The sequence below is a fragment of the Phodopus roborovskii genome, unplaced genomic scaffold (genome assembly GCF_943737965.1).
Source record: "Phodopus roborovskii unplaced genomic scaffold, PHOROB, whole genome shotgun sequence".
In the NCBI taxonomy this organism is placed as follows: Eukaryota; Metazoa; Chordata; class Mammalia; order Rodentia; family Cricetidae; genus Phodopus; species Phodopus roborovskii.
In genome coordinates this window covers 326,838-344,370 of record NW_026126758.1, presented here as the reverse complement: position 1 = coordinate 344,370, position 17,533 = coordinate 326,838, and the positions used below count along the sequence as shown (strand labels likewise).

General features: G+C 43.8%; 1 pseudogene; it reads right to left on the bottom strand.

Annotated features, from left to right (window-relative positions):
• Positions 1–309: 309 nt before the first annotated feature.
• Positions 310–2,477, bottom strand: LOC127214571 (myb-related protein B-like; annotated as a pseudogene).
• Positions 2,478–17,533: the final 15,056 nt, after the last annotated feature.

The following is a 17,533-nucleotide window of genomic DNA, read 5'->3' as shown; positions in this document are numbered from 1 at the left end:
AGTTTGATTGGAAGCTCCATCCCTTGTTGAGAACTGAGCTAGACTTTCTTTCTTTCTTTTTTTTTTTTTTTTTAGGGAGAACGGCATTTTATTGTGGAAAGAATGTACCAATGGGGGATGAGAAAAGCAACACTCCTGCCATGTCCCCTATCCTAAGCAAGGGGTGCTTCTTGTGGCATTGGAGATAGGACAGACAGGCCCAGGAGTGGGACTTTGTTCTGTTAGCACCAGGAACTTCCCGAGGCTAGACCTGAGGATAGGATATAGTGTGTTACTTCTACCACCGCCACTGAGTAGTCTGGGGGGCCTGGCAGCAGACAACTTCCTGAAGCAGATCACCTGAATGTGATTTCAATGCATACCTCACCCCCCCTCCAGCCTCTGTAAACATGAGAACAGGCTTGTGCCTTCCAAGCCCCTTCAGGACAGAATGAGGGTCCGAGATGTGTGGCTGGGCTTCAAGAGGCCCAGGAGCTGCGGTACTTTCTCTTGCATGAAGAGCTGGTCTTTGGTGCCCCCCCCAAGGCCACCATCTTCCAGGCGCTGGTCATAGGGGCAGGGGCTGGAATGTGGCTCCGGGGCTTTTGTGCAACCGCCACCTTCTCGGGTTTGGCCTGCAGGAACCCCTGGTTGAGCAGGCTATTGTCCTCTTTGATACCTGTCAGGGTGAAGCTAGAGGAGCTGGATGGGACACTTGTTGGCAAGGACAGAGTTTGGGGAAGTGAAGACATCAGCTTTCCATCTTCAACCACAATGTTAAGAGCCAGGGACTTTCGGACTTTCTTGATAGGGCTTCGCTGCAACCCAGGCTTTCGTTTCTGCTTCTCAGGCCTCACATCATCCTCAATAATGAGCTCGACGCCAGCCTCAGACCATAGCACTTCCTTCAAGTCCTCTTCCAAGTGTGGAGTCTGGGGCAGGGGCTTCAGTGGTCCATACTTCTCCAGGGCATTCTTGAATGGGGTTGGCGTGTGGGGAGTGTTGTCCTTGGAGTACTTCTGGTCTGGTTATAAAAAATGGATACTTCTGGTGAAGGGGTGTCTTATCCCTGTGCAAGGGTGTGGTGACCACCACCTACTGGCTGCACACAGGAGTGGACGTCAGTGAGGGGCTCTCCAGTTCCAGGGTATCCTGTTTGTTCCAGAAGTTCAGAAACTGGGAAGGAGAAAAGGGAAGAGTTTTGACAGGTGTGCTCTTCGGGGTAAGACTGTTGCAGGAGTCCAGGAAGGACAGGCTGGCACTGTTTTCCGTGACAGGCGACAGGGTCACACGCCGTTTCTTCTGTCGCTTGAGCACTGAGGGTGGTGTGCTAATAATGCCTGAGCCCCCAACCTCAGTGCTGGGGGAAATGGGGATCAGCTCGGGACCTCGGATGGGGGTCTGGCGGGATGACGGTACCTGTTGCTGCTGCTGCGTGCAATGTCTGGGGCTGCACTGGGCTGCTGTTGACACTGCCCTCAGCAGATGGTTCTTCAGGAAGATCAAATTTACTCAGGTCACACCAAGCATCAGGGTCCGATTCAATCAAGGCCAGGGCTTCAGAGAGGCTGGACCCCACAGCAGGGATGAGGAGGCTTGCCGCCTCTACCACCCATTTGTAGAGCAAGCTGGTTTCTGGTGAGGAGTCCTCCTGATATTCACACTTGAGCGATTCCAGGGACTCTGGGGTGTGCACTTCTCCCAGATCAGTAGGGACAGACTCATGTTCTTTAGCAGCAGAAGTAGCAGCTACTACAGCCTCCTTCTCACTGTTCTCTTCCTTCACAGTAGAGGGCGCCAGGGGACAGCTGCTCATAAGACTTCCCTGGCCTTCCAGGGGCTGGGCACTCTGGTGGTGGTCCTTGTCCTCAAGTTCCAAAAGCAGGTAGACAGGCTTGCAGTCTCTGGACTCACTTGGGAAATCTACTTTCCTCTTGATAGTGGAGTTCCAGTGATTCTTAACAGCATTGTCGGTCCTCCCTGGCAGCATCTTGGCGATCTCAGCCCAGCGGTTGCCCAGCACTTTATGGGCCTCACAGATTATGCGATCTTCCTCCTCGGTCCAGCAGGACTTTTTCACCTCAGGGTTGAGGTGATTGTGCCATCGCTCACAGCACTGCTTCCCCAGCCGGCCCTTCAGGCGCTTGGCAATCAGTGTCCACTGCTTTGTGCTAACCCTTCTGATCTTCCTCTTTGGTCCATGGTCCCTTAACAAGGTCTGGATTCAAAACCCTCAGCCACCGGTACTAGCATTGTTGATCTGTGCGGTTAGGAAAGTGACTGGCCAGGAACTTCCAGTCTTGCTGTCCGAACTACCTTACCAGGGCCCTCAGCTGCTCATCCTCCTCATGTATCCATTTGACCTTGCACTTGTCTCTCTGTTCCAGGAGGTCTGAGTCTGTGCCCTGGTAGTGTAACTCATCCAGCTCCTCACAGCGCCCACGGAGACATTCCCCCCACCGCCCTCCCCCCTGGCCCAGGCCGCACCGAGCCCTCATGCACGCCGGCCTGGAGCCGGAGCCAGAGCCTGGCCAGGGTCAGGCTGCTCCGGCCAGGTGGCGCTCTGAGGAATCTATGTGTCTATAGGTCTGGCCACGCACTCTCAGGAACTCTGAGCTAGACTTTCTAAACATTAAAGAAGAATGTCTCATTCCTTCCTCAATTCCCTCTAGCATCAATATGAGAATCCGCACTGGGATGAATATAGTTGCAGAAAGATCACCTCCTCATAACAAGTGTTTGAAAGCACATTCAGGATGAACCTGCATGACTGGTTTTCAGTATGGGTATTGGTTCAAGGTTGCAATCATGGAATCCACATGCTTAGCATTTGAAAATTGCCACAGGGTTTTTTAGCAGATAGAAAATACAGCTATCATGGTTGCTGAAATGATGTATTGGCAGAGGAAACTGAAATAGTGGATCCATCAAGAATGTGAGCCCTCAGGCTGAGTATGGGGCTGTGCACTCTGCATCAGACACCAAAGCAGTATTAGGTGCAGGCAGCTGTGAGTCACAGTGAGATTCTCAATGATCAGGAAGAAGAAAGGAGACTGGAAAAATAAAAATAATAGCTGTAGACATACTTCAGGTGGTGAAGTGACTACCTAGCATGTACAAGCCCTGGGTTTAATGACTAGGACTGTCATCACTGGCCTTGATGTCCCCATTTTAGAAGTGGAAGCAGGATGACCTCAGCTCAAGGTGAACCTGTAAAGCCAGGGGTAAGGTCAGCTTTGGAGACATGAGACGCTGTCTGAACAAATAAAAGAGGAACATACCCTACCTAAAAGGAACTCAATTTCCAATTCTTTCTAATGAAAAGCACTTGCCATTTCATGCCACTCTTTCCTCTTATGGAGAAGGAGCAGAAGGTGAGGTGATCTTTCTGATCTAAGGACATTTCTTTTTCCTCAGGTCCACATAGAGACCACACATAAGTGGTTGTCTGTAGTAACTAATACTTTTAGCATAGGACTGTGCCTAAGAAAACACTGACTTCCCTGGCGCTGTTTTAGAATGAAGTGTCGAGGTCTCTGGCCAAACCCCACTGATCCCTTCAAGGGGGAGAGAGAAACCATGAGAGACTCTACACTTCCTTCACCAAAGATTAAATTAAGATGAACCATTCCAATCCTGGTTTGCTATTGACTACAACTGATACCCCTTCATTTATCGTCCATTTCAGGGTATAATTGACAGACATTCCTCTCAAATGAGTACCAGGTACACTGTCCAAGGCCCAGCTGAAACAGGACTGGATGTAGATGTGTTGCTGTGAATAAGAGCTACCCTGACCAGGATCTCTGTCCTTAAAAGACTTTAGAGGGACCACTCCTCTTCTTCCTCAGGTCTGTTAATCATGATGGGCAGTCTTCCCTTGGGAGTTAAAGTTTCTAGAGCCTTTGAAATGTGATCATAATACTAGGAAATTAGAAGTTTCTATTTCATTTGCTTTTAAGACAGTTAAAGTCAAATAGACAGTGACTAGCCAGTGACTAGTCATCTGTCCCTACACCTCATAATTTTACTTGCTTTTCCAGGAATGTTTTGAAGCTGGTTTTCCTTCTTCTGGTTACAAAGTCAAATCACACACACACACACACACACACACACACACACACACACACACCAGTATATATCCAGAAGGAACAAATAAATAATAGTAATGTATATTTATATGACTAAGTCAGTGGAAAATTCAGCCTAATTGAGGATTGAGATCCAGGACTGGGTTCTCTGCAGAGACAAAGTGAAGCCATCCTTACCATGAAATTTGGGGAACAAGCAGGCTCCAATTTCCCCATCCAAGGAGCTCCTGCTGAGATCATGGTTTTTATGTGATGCTGTGCACCATAAAAGTCAACCATACCTCTGTTCAAGGGAGCAAAATTCTTCTTTTTTTAAACTTTTATGATAACTTTTTAATTTAAATTTAAAACAAGCTTGTTTTACATGTCAATCCCAGTTCCTGCACCCTCCCCTCCTCCCTTGTCTCCCCACCCACCTCCATCCCATCCCCTTTCTGCTCCCCAGGGAGGGTGAAGCCTCCATGGGAAGACTTCAATGTCTGTCATATCATTTTGAGCAGGGCCATGGCCCTCCCCCATGTGCCTAGGCTGAGAAAGTATCCCTCTATGTGGAATATATGGACTATGGGCTCGCAAAGTCCATTCATACACTAGGGATGAATACTGATCCACTATCAGAGACCCCATAAACTGCCCAGTCCTTCTAATTAACACCCACATTCAGGGGATCTGGGTCATTCTGTGCTGATTTCCCAGCTATCAGTCTCGGGTCCATTAGCTCTTCCTTGTTCAGATCACCTATATCTTTGGGTTTCTCCAGCCTGGTCATTCCCCCTTTGCTGATCACTCCTCCCTCTCTGCAATTGGATTACAGGAGTTCGGTTCAGTATTTATCTGTGGGTGTCTGCTTCTGCTTCCATCACATACTGGATAAAGGTCATAAGGTAGTCATCAATCTCATTATCAGAGAAGGCCACAGATAAGCAAGAATGGCAGAGCGTTATTCGAAGTTTGTCAGCACGAAAAAGTTGCCAGGGCCAACAGAGACCAGAGGACTCAGCAGTCTGAGAGAAGAGAGGCTAGAAGCTAGAAACAGATATACCACCCAGGGCAGTATGTCATTCACCCGTGAGGAATGTACCCGACCCTAAGGAAACAGGTTAAAATTAAAAAAAAAAAACAAAAAAAAAACAAAAAACAAAAAAAAAAAACAAAAGGTAGCTTACCTAATTGAAGCTGGTGTGGGATGGTATTTCCAGCAAACTGGTGGATGGAAGTGGACTGCTGGTCCAGAATCAGTGTACCCAAGTATCCCTGGCTGACTGCCCTCCAGCAGATGACCACCGAGTCCTCAAGGAAAGCCTGACCGAGTTTCATGGCACCAATGTTGTTCTTTTGCTGCAGCTATTGCTTATGAAACACAAACATGAGACTCAGCGCCCACATGGAGTTTATTGAGAGAGGGAAGAGAAAGGTGGGTAGCTGGTGGCCAACAGAAAGCAGGAGAGAGAGACAGAGACAGAGAGACAGAGAGAGATAGAGAGAGAGAAGGAGCAAGAGTAAGAGATAGAGAAAGAAGGAGCAAGAGAGAGAAGGAGCCAAAGAGAGAGGCATGCTTGGCATGCTTGCTTTAAAAGGGAAACTTGTGCATGCGTAACTGAGTCCCTTGGCAGCCAGGTAAAGCTTGAGCAGCCAGGTAAGTCGTGAGATAGAGTAGATAAGACATGGTCATGAGCATCCCACCCATCATCAGGGGGCGGAGTCAGCAGACTGCTCATTCCCAACAGTTTGTATGGATCATCCTTGTAGGTCTTTAGACATTTCCCTAGTGCCAGGCTTTAAAACTATAACGGCTCTATCTTTTATGTTATCTCTTTTCTTGCTCTACTGTATTCTTCCTTGACTCAATCTTCCTGCTCCTTCATGCCCTCCTTTCTTCTCCTCACCATCTCTTTCTTCTAACTCTCTCTCCCTGTCTCTTGTTCTCACAGTTTGCTCAGAAGATCTTGTCATTTTTCCCTTCACCCTGGGAGCATGTATGTCTCTCTTAGGGTCCTCCTTGTTTCCGAGATTTTCTGGCAGTGTGGACTGAAGGCTGGTAATCCTTTGCTCTATGTCTAAAATCCATATATATGAATGAGTACATACCATGCTTGTCTTTTTCTGACTGGGTTACATCACTCAAGTCTAGTTACATGCATTTGTCTGGGAATTTCAATAATCCATTGTCATTTTCTGGTGAGGAGCACCCAATTGTGTAAATGTACCACATTTTCTCCATCCATTCTTCAGCTGAGGTGCATTTAGGTGGCTTCCAGGTTCTGACTGTTACAAATAATGCTGAGATACAAAGTTCTTCTATTTAGTAAGAGACAGGAGAGGAGCCAATGTCAGGAAAGGTGACCTCCTACAATAACATTATTACAAGAGGGATGTGGGATACATTTGTATTATCAATCAGGGGCTTCCTGTGTCATGTTGGATCTCTGTGGTCTTGTGCAATAATTTGAAGGGCCCAGTTCTGATGCAGACATACCAGGAACCAATCAGAATTGAAGTCAGAGAGCTGGATTCACAGAGATGGGGGAACATCAATGATTCAGGATTTCAGACTTGGGATCTGAGGACCAGCTCTACCCTGTATCCCCTGCCTGAACGTGGATCATCACTTTCTTTCCCTTGTTACTAGGGTGACATCCGAAGAGCACTGTCTCTGGAATTCAGGTCAGCTTTCTGCAACAGGAGTAAAAAGGACAGACAGCCTTTGAGAATCTGATTAGACATCAGGAATCCTACATATGATCAGGAGTTAGTGAGTTTGCCACCTGCCTTCCTTAGGTTAGTGCCCTGTAAAAAAGATGACAATGGTTACAGTATCCTCATCAGACCTCTTGGAGGCACACTGCCACTGATTTCCAGAATGGATATGGATTCCTTCCTCTCCTGGCTCTATCTCTCTCACCCCTACCCTCTCTCACACTCTCTCAGTCTTCTCCCTGTCCCTCATGTTGTCCCTGCCTCCTCACTCTGACCCTCCCTCTCTGTCTCTCTCTGGTTTTAGGAGATAGGGTTCTCTCTGTAGTCCAAACTGCCTTACTGCCTCTGTAGACCAGGATCACCTGGAAATAAGAGCACTCTTCCTCCAGAGTGCTGGGGTTAAAGTTTTGTGAAATTACCACCCAGGTGTAATTCATGTCTTAAAACTTCTAAGGCTTTTGCTAGGGCTCTAACTCTACAGGGACCAGCAGGAGGTAGATACATTCTTTGTTGATGCCAAAGAAAACTCCAGAACAGAGAGTGAAAAGAGCCAAATTAACTCAACAAACAGTGACAGCTCTTGTTGGCCTAGAGTGTTCCATGCATACAGCCAGGGAAAATTTTCAAGTAGGGTGTGAGATAGAGGCTGTGCCTAGTCTGTAAAGGTATGGGTGTGTGTTCTTGGTTTCAGACAGTTATATTGTGGTTTGTGCAGGGGCTTCTCCCATTCTAACCTTGCCTACTTTTCTTTTACTTCACCTTGATGTGGTTCTAAAGACAGGGTTCACTGTCTAGATGCGACTGGCCTGGAATTTATTGTAGAAAACAAGCTGTAATTCAACTCAAGAGAGATCTACTTGCTTCTACCTCTTGAGGCCTGGAATGAAAAGCAAGAATCCTCATGCTTGATTTCCCATCACCTCCCCCCTCCAACCCCCCATCTTCAATCTGTGTCTCCAAGTCTTCTGACCTACTTTATCCTTAAAACGTTGTTCAGGACCTCACCAGGAGTCAGGACCACAGACCTTCCTACTGCTACACCTGGTGGCTCTTCCACTGTCTACCTCCTCTCAATCCTAGACAACATGTATGCTGTTTGTCAGTGTGCCCAAGTACAGCTCCAAGAACTAAAAGGTTTCCAGAGGCGTGTGAAGCAAAAAAAAGAAAGAAAGAAAGAAAGGAAGGAAGGAAGGAAGGAAGGAAGGAAGGAAGGAAAAGGATGTGTATAACTCAATTGAAAGTAGCTCACATCAGACTTTCGAGGATCCCCCATGGGAGGTCTCACCTTCCTTGAAGAATGGTTGGAAAGTAGAATGGTGGGTTACTGGTACAGATGGGAGGGTGGGATGGAGAAGGAACTGGGATTGGTATATAAAATAAGACTGTAGGATACCTGCCTATCCACAATGGATGACCCTGAGTCCCTGCCTACCTGAACATTGACCCCAATGCCTGGGCCTCTGCCAGAGGTGAGTCTGGGACCAGTTCAGGTTGAATCTTCCCCCACCCCCACCCCTGCATGCACCCTTCCCTGGGAACTCCCTGGGGTAGCCCCAAATATCACTCTCCCCTATCTATATCCTGTCCCCAGAGAGAACACTCCCAGTACTCTGATCCACAACCTCTTCTACCCAGACCCTGCCCTCCCCCACCCTGTGCCCTACTGAGCCCACTGCTCCACTGCTGTGGTTGAGCACCGGGCCAGAGAGCAGGGCCAACAACCCCTCCACTTCTGGGAAATTTCCTGGATCTGGTCTGAGCACACTAGACCCACTTATCCACTCGGGACCACCCCGAGTCCCCATCTGTCTGATCTTTAACCCACATAGTCAGGCCTCTGCTAGAGGAGATACCTCATAGAGAGCTTGGACCACCCAGAGCTACAGACATCATGGGAGAGTAGCTTAGAGAGAGAGAAAGACTCCACCTGCACCCACTGGAAGAAGCAATGGTAAGACAGCAGTACAAGAAAACACCCAGCAATAGAAAGACAAGCATGACACCACCAGAAACTAGGGACTCTACACAAACTAGACATGAACACACCAAAGCAGATGAACCAGAAGAGAATGACTTAAAACATGACTTCATAAAAATGCTAGAGGCCCTCAAAGACGATATGAGAAAATCCCTTAAAGAAATAGAAGAAAAAATAAACAAAAAATTGGAAGAAATGAAAAAAAAATCTCTTAAAGAAAGTAAGGAAAACCAAGAAAAAAAATCAATCAGGTGAAAGAAACAGTTCAAGACTTGAACATTTTATTGAAAACCCAAACTGAGTAATGCTGGGAATAGAAAAACTGGGTAAGTGATCAGGAACTACAGATGCAAGCATAACAAACAGAATACAAGGGATCAAAGAGAGGATCTCAGGCACTGAAGGTAAACTAGAGGAAATAGATTGATCAACCAAAGAAAATCTTAAATCCAACAAATTCTTAACACAAAACATCCAGGAAATGTGGGACACTATGAAAAGGCCAAACCTAAGAATAATAGGCATATAGGAAGGCGAAGAAGCTCAGCTCAAAGGTGCAGAAATCATATTCAACACAATCATTGAAGAAAACTTTCCTAATCTGAAGAAGGACATTCCTATGAAAGTACAAGAAGCATACTGAACACCAAATAGACTGGACCAAAGAAAAAAGACCCCTCAACAAATAATAATCAAACACCTAACATACAGAATAAAGAAAGAATATTCAGCAGCAAAGAAAAGGGCCAGGTAACAAATAAAGACAGACCTATTAGAATTATACCTGACTTCTCCATGGAAACTCTCTAGGCCAGAAGATCCAGGATAGATGTTCTACTAGTACTAAGAGTCCACGGATGCCTGCCCAGGCTACCCAGCAAAACTCTCAATCATTATAGACAGAGAAAACAAGATATAAAATGACAAAGCCAGATTTTCACAAAACATGTCTACAAATCCAAGCCTACAGAAAGTTCTGGAAGGAAAACTCCAACACAAGGAAATTAACTTAGGCAATAGATATTCCCATTTCATCAGAACCCAAAGGATACAGCAGGGCAAATATATTCATAATACCACCTCCACCAACAAGCCTAAAACAAATAAGCTTTAACAATCAATGGTCCTTGCTTTCCCTCAACATTAATGGTCTTCACTCACCTACAAAAAGATACAGGCTAACAGAATGGATACGAAGACAGAATCCATCCTTCTGCTGCATACAAGAAAACATCTAAGCTTCAAAGACAGACATTACCTCAGGGTAAAGTATTGGAAAAAGATTTTCCAATCGAATGGACCCAAGAAGCAAGCAGGAGTAGCTATCCTAATATCTAACAAGTTAGACTTCAAACCAAAATCAGTCAAAAGAGATGAACAAAGTCATTTCATATTCATCACATGAGAAATCCATCAGCACAAAGTCTCAATTCTAAACATCTATGCCCCAAATACAAAGGCACCCACATTCCTAAAAGAAACACTACTAAAACTCAAACTCATATAAAACCTCACACCTTCATAGTGGGAGACTTCAGCACCCCACTCTACCACTAGACAGGACCATCAGACAGAAACTTAACAAAGAAACAAAAGAACTAACAGAAGTTATGTCTAAATTGGGTTTAACAGACATCTATAGAACATTCCATCCAAACACAAAAAAAAATATACCTTCTTCTCAGAATACATGGAACCGTCTCTAAAATATACCACATACTAGGCAACATAACAAACAACAAATACAAAAAATTGGAACAGTCCCATCTATCTTATCAGACCACCATGCTTTAAAGTTGGAATTCAACAACAATACAAATCGCAAAACCCTACAAACTCAGGGAAATTGAACAATGTGCAATTGCACCATACCTGGATCAAAGGAGAAATAAAGAAAAACATTAAATACTTCCTAGAATTCAATGAGAATGAAGACACAACATACCCAAGCGTATGGATGAAAGCAGTGCCATGAGGGAAGTTCATTGCACTAAGTGCCCATATGAAGGAAACCGAAGATAGTCACATTAGAGAACTGACAGCACAACTGAAAGCCTTAGAACAGAGAGAAGCACACTCACCCCAGAGAAGAAGACACCAGGAAATAATCAATTTGAGGGCTGAAATCAGTAAAGTAGAAGCCAGGAATACAATGCAAAAAATCAATGCAACGAAGAGTTGGTTTTTCAAGAAAGTCAACAAGATGGACATACCTTTATCCAAACTAACCAAAAAGGAGAAAGAACATGCAAATTAACAAAAGTATAAATAAAAAAGGGGACATAACAATGGACAATGAGAAAATCCAGACAATTTTCAGATCATACATTGAAAACCTGTACTCCACAAAATTTGAAAACTCAATGGAAATGGACAAATTTCTGGATAACTATCACTGTGTGACCTTGAAGAATTGACCAAAACAATACTTGAAGTGCTGCCTTAGCAACCCACCCCAGTTATTAATCTAACCTTGGAAACAATTTTAGGCTTCTTCTTTTTTGGGGGGGATCAACTTTATTTTCTCTACATTAAAAAAAAATAGAACCAGCTATTAATTTTTGCTGAGAAAATACTTCTTTTGGTATTCACAATATCTACATTTCTGAAAAGTTGATCTGGTAAAATCATCCAATGCACTGAGACACCAGATCCACATGTGACCAGCCCTTTACAAAAGTGAGTGACAGTTGCCACAGCCTTTACAGTCATACTGAAAACATACACTGTGACATGCAGATCACAAAGAAAGTTCAACAAGCTGAAGTAAATATTACAACATCATGAAAACAAAAATCCATCTGTAGAAAATAAATACAACTTTGTCATAATTGTAAAGAAAGGGAAAGCACTTAGTAAAAATAATGGGAGTTGGACATATAACTGTCTCATTTAACGAATCACAAGGGTTGCTGTAAAGCACATGGATTTTTTACATGTAAAGAGTCTGTGCACCACACTTTACACAATAAAAATAAAGTCACCCAAAGCATTTGCATACTTTGCAACTATAATACACATACTTTTATTTTTTTTTTTTTTTTGCTCTTTAGACTTTTAAAAAAATATGAAATGTAAAAATCCTCAGATGGAATTTCTGCAGAAAGACCCAGATTGTATCTTTTACCTGACTATGGCCATTGTCCCCACCAGCTCAGGACCTACAGTGTATTCTCAGAGCCCACTTTGTCATTACTGAGGGTCAGTACAAACTGGATGCCAGACAGCACCAACCAGTGACTGCTTCAGAGTATGCCAGGCTCCTTTGTGATCCAGAAATTTCCAGCTTAGGTGTCTTTGGTCCAAAACACATTAGTCTCTACCCATCATGACATGAGCTAGCACACCTGTGTCCCAGAGCTCCTTTGACACCCCTGCCTGCAGAAAGAAGGCTCACAGCACTTGCAGGGCAAAAATACCATAGAAGATACCATCATCATCCACCCTTTGTGGACCAGCTCTGATACACTTTTTGTAATGATAACTCTAGAGTGAAATCCTGTGCTCACTGTTGTGTAGGGACTTCATAGAAAGGGATGGAAAAACCACAAAAACATCAGTTAACTCCTCCTGTTCAACAGTGAAAACAAAACATAAACAGGATGCAGAAGACTACCCACAATCAAAGACTACTTTCTGTGACTATACCCAGGACCAAGTTGATGAAGAGTCTTTAGTCTACCAATTGTCAAAACATGGAACTAAGACAAGTTAATGAGAAGGGAGCCACACCCATGGCAACGAATGAAGTGGCATTCCCACCACTGATCCAAACAGTGGCATTACAGATGACTTGGTGATTGAAGACTCTGTGTCTGGAACAATTCACACTGCAGCAACTCCCCTGCTCAGGGATGCCTTTTATAGACTTCTTAAACAGTGTGTATGAATGCACTTAATTTGAACCCATTAGTGGGATGCTCTGTTGCTGTGGATGAGAGAAATTCCAATCAAACCTAGGTCTACCTAGCACTCTCTCACTTGAATGTAACTCAAACTTTGCTACTTGGACTCCAAGAATCTTGACTCTTAGAAAACAAGTTTAAGAGAGAGAGAACACACAATAAGAGATAACAACAAAGACAGATGTGTGTATGATTTTAGTCTCATAAAAATCATATTTGAACTTCTAAACTCATATAATAGTTATCTCCTTTATAATGTTAATGCATATACTTCCTGGAAAACTGCAGGTGGGTTATGTCTGATCTCAGTACACAATGTATTTATTGCTAAGTACACAAGATAAGGCCTGTAAAGTACTTAAAATAGAGCTATGCATGGTAGGTGTCCAGTAAGTTACAGATTTTTCATATATTCTTGTTTTGACTACTGGAATTTTATTTTGGCAGATTAAATACCACATTTAATAATAGTCTCATCGCATACACACACTTAATAATACTGAATGGAGTGGGTGCCTTGTACACCCATGATGGAGTATGGATAGTTTTACTCAATATTGAAAGAATTACTCTCTGAGAAAAACCTGGGAAATGTGATTATATTCCCATTTGAGATCCAAGTTATAAATTAATGAGATAAGTTTTGATTGATACTAATTTGAGGATGGGGTTTTTTTCCACCATATTAGAACCAGGCATCTCCCAGTTTATATTGTCAAGTCTGGACAAAATCAGCACTACACAAGGGCAAACAAGAAAGATCTCAACTCCATGTGAAAAATAGCTGTTGTCCTGTGATCTAATGCCCTGGTAAAAATACCTCTTAAGAGAAACTTTCTCAATCTTTCATGTCAACAAACTGTTGACAGAGTGAAATCGATCCTGTCTCTACCTCCTTGGGCAAACTGGGCCTCTTCCTTTAAAGTCTGAAGTGAGTGAGGAAAGTGAAGAGGAAACCACCATCCCATTATTAAACTTGGCAAAGATGCCTGCAAAGAAGCCCCCAGAGAAAATGCAGTTCCATGCCATACAAAGCTGCCTGGGCTCTGATGAACATTTGGCCATTGTTGTAGGAGAGGAAAAGGTGCATCAGTGCACAATGGATAAGGGCATCCTGTCATTCCTGCTGACTGCTGAGGACTCTCATGGCTGCTTAAATGCCTAAAGCAGTACCTGGTGTGTGTGTGTGTGTGTGTGTGTGTGTGTGTGTGTGTGTGTGTGTGTGTGTCTGCAGGTGTGCAGTCACTTATGTGAGCATGTGTGAGTCCAGGCTAGAGGCTAATTCCAAGTATGTTCCTTAACCACTCTGCACCTTATATGTTGAAGTAGTGCTATTATTTGATTCCAGAACTCACTGAGTTGACTAATCTAGTTAGCCACCTTATTCTGAGGATCCCTGTCTCTGTTTCCCAAGTGCTAGAATTAGAGGAAGACTGCGCACGTCCACTAGGGATACTAGGTGTTTCACCTCTGGTCTTCATGCTTGCAAAGCAAGTGTTTTACTCACTGATCCAACTCCCTGACCCTCTTATGTATGTGTGCATGTATTTATGTGCATGCATCTATATCTGTATTTATTTCTTTCTTTGTTTGTTTATTAGTTTTTTTCAAGACAGGATTACTATGTGTAACATCCTAGCTATCCTGCAACTCACTTTGTAGAGCATGCTGGCCTCAAACTCACTGATATCCCCCTGCTTCTCCCTCTCAATGCTGGGATTGAAAGTGTCAGCCACCACTGATCAGGAATATAGCTATATCTACTTAATTGTATACACACACACACACACACACACACACACACATACACACACACACACACACACACACACACACACCTATCTACCTATCTGCCTACCTACCTCCCTACCTACCTACCTACCTACCTATCCGGAGGTTGAAACTAGAGCAGAGACCAGAGACCATAAAAAAATTTCTACTTACTGGCTTGCTTCTTCTGGCTTCTTCGAGTAGCTATTTTATATAACCTAGGCCTATCTTTCAATGGATAACATCACCTACAGTGGCATGGGACCTCCTACATCAATTCACAAGTAAGAAAATGCCTCACAATCATGGGTGGCCACAGGCCATTACATCACATCAGTTCTTCAGTTCCCTCTTTAGATGTGTCAAGGTGACAAACAACACTAACCATCACAGACAGACATGCACACACTTTAAAATAATTCTTGTGAGAATTTATAGAAAGTATTTTTATCATAATCTTCCTCCTCTACCCAATGAACCTTCCTACCAATAACCTTATACCCTCTTTAAAAAAAAAATCAAGTCCAACTTGGGCTGTCCATATGGCTCCTCATATTTTTAATGCCTTTTTAAAGCAAACCAGGAATGATGTACTGGTGAGAACCAGGATGATCCACTGTTACAGTAGCTCAAGGAAGGTGTACCCTGAGAACTCAAGTCTTATTCTGAGGCAAGCAGAATTTTTTGGTGATACTTTTTTTTTTTTTTTTTTTTTTTTTTTTTTTGCATATAGAGTATTTTTTTATTTAATTTTATATAACAAAGTCCAATTAAATGAAAACAAACATTTATACACAATATTTGGGAATTTGGGCGTCGTTCTTTCCAAACTACTTCCTGCTGGTAAGGGGCGCTGTCTTGGGGGATTCGAAGAAGATTCAGATATCCTAGCTGTAGTCTGTAGGGCTGTTTTGTCCAGCTGTTTGGAATGTAGGATCAGCTTGTACTCTGTTTCAGGCGGTCTGGTGTGATCAAACCACATTAGTCTGGAAGGAATCCACATCTTTTCATTTTCTGTGGAAACAAAAATAGAAATACTTTTCCCCAGTAACTTGTTCTTCAACTTAAATTTTGGAGTCAAAGCGTTTCTTTTTTTTTTTTTATTATTATTATTATTATTTTACATGTCGATCCCAGTTCCCTCTCCCTCCCTCCCTCCCTCCCCCCAAGCCCTCCCTCCCTCCTTCCCTCCCTTTTGCCCTCTCTACCCTCTCCCATGCACTCTAAACACCCTCCCCTCCCAACCCCCCACCACAATACAATATGTAGGGGAATGCCATCCAGTTGGGGTCATGTAGATCTGACAGGTCCTGTGAAGTAGGGACTAGGGCTTCTCTCCTATCTCTAGAATAAGGCAGTTATCCCTCCATGGGGGATATGTTTGCAAAGTCCTTTTGTGCACCAGGGATACATCCTGGCTCCACTGTCTGAGGTCTCTTAGACTGCTCAGACCTTCTGGCTGAGACCCATATTCAGGGGAGTCCGAGTCAGACCTCTGTTGGCTTCCCAGCTATCAGTCTAGTGGCCCTTAGCTCCTCCTTGTTCAGGTAAGCTGTCTCTATGTACTTCTACCGCATGGTCTTGTCCTCTCCATCTGCTTCTGGGTTCTAGTTTGACTCAGTGTTTATGTATGGGTGTTTGCTCCTGTTTTCAACAGGCATTAGTTGAGGACTCCATGGAGAAGTTAGTTGTTGATCTCACTCTCCGGGAAGGGCATTTATGATAGCCTTTCCACGGAAGCTGAGATTGTTAGTTGGGAGCAGTCTTGTAGTTCCCTCGACCTTTCTTTGTGTTCAACTTTATCTTCAAACCAATATTGGCTCCCTCTTTTATGTTCTCTCTCTCTGTCTCTGTCTCTCTCTCTCTTTCCTATTTTCCATTCCTAACCAGGCTCAATCCTCCTAGTCACACATGCCTTCCTCTCCTCCCTCTCATTTTCTCCTACTTCTCTCTCCATTAGCTGTCCTCCCCCACTATACCTGAGGTCTGGGGGACTTGTCCCTTCCCAGTTCTGTGAGGGACTTTATATGAATCTCTTAGAATACAACTTGTATCCTAGTTCCTCTGGTGATGTGAATTATAGGCTGGTGATCATTTGATCTAGGTCTAAAATCCATATATGAGTGAGTACATACTGTGTTCCTCTTTTTGTGACTGGGTTACCTCATTCAGGATGGTTTCTTCAAGTGCCATCCACTTGCCTGCGAATTTCAAGATACCATTATTTTTTTCTGCAGAGTAGTATTCCATTGTGTAGATGTGCCACATCTTCATTAACCATTCTTCAATTGAAGGGCATCTAGGTTGCTTCCAGGTTCTTGCTATTACAAATAGTGCTGCTATGAACATAGTTGAACAGATGTCTTTGTTGCATTGATGTGAATCCTTTGGGTATATGCCTAAGAGGGGGATTGCCGGGTCCTGTGGTAAACTAATTCCCATTTTCCTGAGGAACCGCCATACTGATCTCCAAAGTGGCTGTATGAGTTTGCACTCCCACCAGCAGTGGAGGAGTGTTCCACTTTCTCCACATCCTCTCCAACATAAGTCATCACTGGTGTTTCTAATTTTAGCCATTCTGGCAGGGGTAAGATGGTATCTCAAAGTTGTTTTGATTTGCATTTCCCTGATAGCTAAGGATGTGGAGCATTTTCTTAAGTGTCTTTCAGCCTTTTTGATTTCCTCCATTGAGAATTCTTTCTTCAGTTCTGTACCCCATTTTTTAATAGGGTTATTTGGTGTTTTGTTGACTAGTTTCTTGAGTTCTTTGTATATTTTGGAGATCAGCCCTTTGTCGGATATAGGATTAGTGAAAATCTTTTCCCAGTCAGTGGGCTGCCGTTTGGTCTTGTCAACTGTGTCCTTTGCCTTACAGAAGCTTCTAAGTTTGAAGAGGTCCCATTTATTAATTGTTTCTTTCAGTGTCTGTGCCCCTGGAGTTATGTTCAAGAAGCGGTCTCCTATACCAATTTGTTCAAGGGTACCTCCTACTTTCTCTTCTAAGAGGTTCAATGTGGCTGGATTGATGTTGAGGTCTTTGATCCATTTGGACTTGAGTTTTGTGCATGGCGACAGACATGGGTCTATCTGCAGTCTTCTACACACCCTCATCC